The 5000-nt window shown below is 40.5% G+C and overlaps 1 pseudogene; it reads right to left on the bottom strand.

Annotated features, from left to right (window-relative positions):
* Nucleotides 1-2759, bottom strand: part of LOC113643641 — a 44134-nt pseudogene extending 41375 nt beyond the window's left edge.
* Between the last annotated feature and the right edge of the window lie 2241 nt (nt 2760-5000).

Genomic DNA, 5000 nt, shown 5'->3' with positions numbered 1-5000 from the left:
TGTCCACACGTCCACTTATCAGGAAAAAATGACATTCACATGGTGAGTTTATTACATTTAAACATGTTCCACAACTGGTTCATAAATTCCCACATCCCATCACCTGCTAAACTACACACAGAAGCCCATTCTGACCACTGATGGGAAATGAGGCTATTGGTGGTCACATCTGCAGTGTAACAGCTGGAACTCGAGCGCGTATTCAGTAAGTTTGGTGTACGAGTTGGTATGATACTACACACTGGGGTTCAGTGGACCTCCAGTCCCTGAAGGATCGATCGTCCTGATTAGCATTCATGTACACACCCTTAACGAACGGTACACAGATGTGAATGCTAATAGCCATGAAGGTGCTGCTGCCTGAGGTTCCTCCTTTAACACCAGTGACTTACATTCATTTTCATTCATTTACAATCATTTAAAGTCCATCACATCACTTATTTTAACACACAGACCTTACATGTACCAGTGTGTAGTGTTATGTAGTAAACAGTGTCCATAAAACTCCACCACAGACTGCACCTCACACTGGAGTTAATTATACATCTGTTTATCTGATCTGTTCCAAACACAGGACGTTGGATGCGAGTCAGTAGATCTAAAAAAACCCAAAGTACCAAACTGATCACATTTATTCTAAGCTAAAGGTTAAATGTTCAGACATTGGCATTAAAATATCTTTGTGTTTTTTCCACAGACTCCTTGCAGCACCACGTAAGCTAACGTCATGATAAGCTAACACAGCATATGAGGATAAGAATAAAGCCTGCAGTGTGTTCACTGTAATATTCAGAAATGGTTTAATCGATATCACACATTCAGACACGACCACTTCCTGGAAACGGATTGATTTTTGTCCTTTATTGATGTTTTATTGAGAAGCAACAATCGATCAATTGAATGCATTAAGGCTGTTAGCGTTTACCTGCGACTGGCTTTATTAACGTGACGCAGTCATTAAGGAGGCCGTGATGAACACAGTACATATATGTGTATACATCTGAGGTTTGTGTGTGTGTGTGTGTGTGTGTGTGTGTGTGTGTGTGTGTGTGTGTGTGTGTGTGTGTAAGTGATAAGATTTAGCTTAATAATTATGAATCTCTGTGAATCAGGATCTTATAATTGTTCTGATTATTTTACACCTTAATCTGTAGCTAGCTACTTTAGCACAATATATTTAAATATTAACAAAATATTATAACATAAATCTTGTCTTTTTTTAATTCTGCCAGATATTTGTGTTTGTTTGTCATTTAATTAAGGTCCAATAAATCATAAGTGTGTGTAAATAATCTGTGAGTTTAAATCCGAATAAACAGGAAGACTGATGTAAAGGTTTAATTAAACTAATTTATAAATAGTTTATAAAATCTCAGGACTGCAGACTGCTGTGATCGGATCCTGATTGGACTGAAATTATTCACAGAATTCTGCAGTATTACTTTACTAATTAAAGCCGAGACTCATCCAGCACGATGTTGTAGGAATCTTTACACATTTCACATACAAAGTTATTACAAATGACTTTATGAATGTGCATGAATATGCAAATGTGGCCACGCCCCCACATACTTCTGCCAATGGATCACTAATGTAAACTCAATATAACTGTCCAGTTTATTTAACCAAACTATCAGAATATATTTAAGTGTTGCCATGACAACCACTGTCTGTATATCACACTGAACACTGACATCTCTATGTTAGCTAGCTGGATTAGCATGTTGCTGAAATCTGTAGCTAAAATGTTCCTGAATCATTTGGATATTATTTGTGATTGCTAACGGGCCTCGTGGCAACATCTAATATACAGATATTTATTTAATGTTCAGATTTAAAGGATGAAACATTCTCAGTCTGAGATTGTCTGGGGTTTATATTGTACTGGAACCATCATGAAGCTAACAAGTGTGTGTAACCAAGAGTTTAGCATCACATGCACCAGGCAGTATTTATATAGGATACAGTTATTTTACACACACACACACACACACACACACACACACACATACACACACACACACACACACACACACACACACACACACACGCGCGTCCTCTAGTGCAATACTGCAGAAAAGTGTGTGTGTGTGTGTGTGTGTGTGTGTGTGTGTGTGTGTGTGTGTGTGTGTGTGTCAGCGCACAAGTGTGTGTGTTTGACTGAATGCCTGTGAGCATAAAGACACCACATGATCACATGGGTTAATATGATACATGCTAATGTGAGACACACAATAATGCACACCTCACTAAATGCATCTCTCTCTCTCTCTCTCTCTCTCTCTCTCTCTCTCTCACACACACACACACACACACACACACACACACACACACACACACACACACACACATCATGGTGCAAACCTCAGTAAAAACATCTCACACACACACACAAACACACACACACACACACACACACACACACTGCATCCTACCTTCTCCCTTCTCACCTCGATTAAAATCGTATTCGTTTTGCGTCTCTCTTCGTCTTCTATCCCTCCATCATCCTTCTCTCTCTCTCATTTCCTCTCACTCCTTCCCAGAATGCCACACTCGTTCTCTCTTGCTGTCTCTCGCCAATAAAAAAATAAACACACACTCGCGTGTCCATAACCCAGAAACAAGCCATGCAGCAGCTGCAGCGTGTGTGTGTGTGTGTGTGTGTGTGTGTGTGTGTGTGTGTGTGTGTGTGTGTGTGTGTGTGTGATTCAAATCAGCAGTGATGAAAGACTGAGAGCATCATCTGCTCATCTGCCATTGTTCCTGAGAGAGAGAGAGAGAGAGAGAGAGAGAGAGAGAGACAGACAGGGGGAGAGAGAGAGAGAGAGAGAGAGAGAGAGAGAGAGACACACACACACACACACACACAGAGAAGGAGGGAGGGAGGGAGGGAGGAAAAGGGTTCAGCCCCCCTCACTCCTCTTCTTTCCTTTTTCTCTTTACTCCTCTTCTCCTTCTACTTCCTCCTCTCTCCTTCTTATATATTTCTGCCACTTTTTCTGTTATCCCCCTTTTTATCTTAAAAATATATTATTTATCTATTCCTTAAAATAATTATTCTCTTTAATGAATATTACTGTTGTCATTTTTAGTTTCCTGCCATTCTTCACTCCTTGCCCTCTCTGCTTTTCTCTCTTCCCCATGTCCTTCTTTCTCATTCAAATCTCCTCACTCCTTTTCCTCTCCTCCCTGTTTTCCTTTTTTTCTCTTTCTTCATCCCTCCTTTTATTTCTTTTGCACTTTTCTTCTTACCCCAAGGCTGAAGCAGTACTGAACATTACTGTAATCCCATCACAGATGTCCCAGATGTTTGTGGAATCAGTAAATATTGTATACTATCAGTAAACACGTTTGTTATTAGTGTATGTTGTTTATTTGTCGTATTGTTAGCTACGTCTCATGTCCTTCTTCAGCTCACAGATTAGCAGCATTTTGGGGTGAAATTTCAGACACAGTTAATGAACTGGTTTTAGAAAATGAGCCCTAACTATAGAAACCATAACGTACTCTAACCAGCCGGTTAATTCTAACCTGTTGTTGATGTTAGATTCAGTTCAGAGGCAGTGTTGATACGACATGAGGATGGAACTTCAAGAGGAACTCCCTGAGACACAGAATGGAGTCACTGCCTCAACGACACACACATGTGGAGTCACTGCCTCAACGAGTCACAGCTGCTTTGATGGCACAAAGGAAACTCTCAGACAGGTGGGTTTAATGTTCTGGCTCTTTGGTAGATATTTTTATCCAGCACATGCAGGTTCGCTTCCCCCATGTTAATAACCTCCAGCTACCATTTCTCCACGCTGCTGTTTCCTTTTTTCTTTCTTTTTCCTAAGAGATTTTATTGAGCAGGAGAAATGGCACCTCACTAAGAGGATTTACAGACTGAACTAAATCCTCTCTGAATAAGATCCACTTTTATAAACACATCTCCTCTCAACACTGTGGAGGAGAAAGGAAACACAACATAAAGGAGTGACAGAGTGGTGAGGAAATTTGATCTAATAGGTTCTTTTGTAAAATTCTAATTGGCCTCCCAAATTAGAGAAGAAACCTGGTGATGACGTGTGGTTTACGTTCAGTTTCTGTGAACATGACATAAATAAAAGAGTGCAGAAATGACAGCGGCGTGATGGATCAGTCCCCGGGGTCTCGTCTGAATCAGACTGAAATGGATTCTTTTGGTTCATTTAATATTTGGTTTGTTCACAGATGCCACAGAAAAGAAATATTCATTAAAAGTCAAATGTAATTGTGTAACGCTTTTTACAGTAGACTTTGTCTCAAAGCAGCTTTACAGAACATGAACATAGAACAAAAGATTAATATAACACAAAATCCCAGATTAATATTAGATATATATAAAATGTTGTTTGTAATTATCTCCAATGAACAAGTCTGAGGTGACTCAGGTGACTGTGGGGAGGAAAAACTCCCTTAATGGTAAAGGAAGGAACCTTGAGAGGAACCAGACTCAAGGGAACCTCATCCTCATCTGGGTGACACTGGGGGTGTGATTATATAACCTCATCCTCATCTGGGTGACACTGGGGGTGGGTGGGATTATATAACCTCATCCGCATCTGGGTGACACTCGGGTGTGATTATATAACCTCATCCTCATCTGAGTGACACTGGGGGTGTGATTATATACCTCATCCTCATCTGGGTGACACTGGGGGTGTGATTATATAACCTCATCCGCATCTGGGTACACTGGGGTGTGATTATATAACCTCATCCTCATCTGGTGACACTGGGGGTGGTGATTATATAACCTCATCCTCATCTGAGTGACACTGGGGGTGTGATATATAACCTCAATTCCTCATCTGGGTGACACTGGGGGTGTGATTATATAACCTCATCCTCATCTGGGTGACACTGGGGGTGTGATTATATAACCTCATCCTCATCTGGGGTGACCTGGGGGTGTGATTATATATATACAGTCTGATAAATGTTGTAGTGATGTAAAAGACCACATGGAGTCACAT

Source organism: Tachysurus fulvidraco, chromosome 2 (assembly GCF_022655615.1).
Source record: "Tachysurus fulvidraco isolate hzauxx_2018 chromosome 2, HZAU_PFXX_2.0, whole genome shotgun sequence".
Classification (NCBI taxonomy): domain Eukaryota; kingdom Metazoa; phylum Chordata; class Actinopteri; order Siluriformes; family Bagridae; genus Tachysurus; species Tachysurus fulvidraco.
Note: the sequence above shows the minus strand (reverse complement) of the source record. Positions and strands in the feature narration are given on the sequence as shown.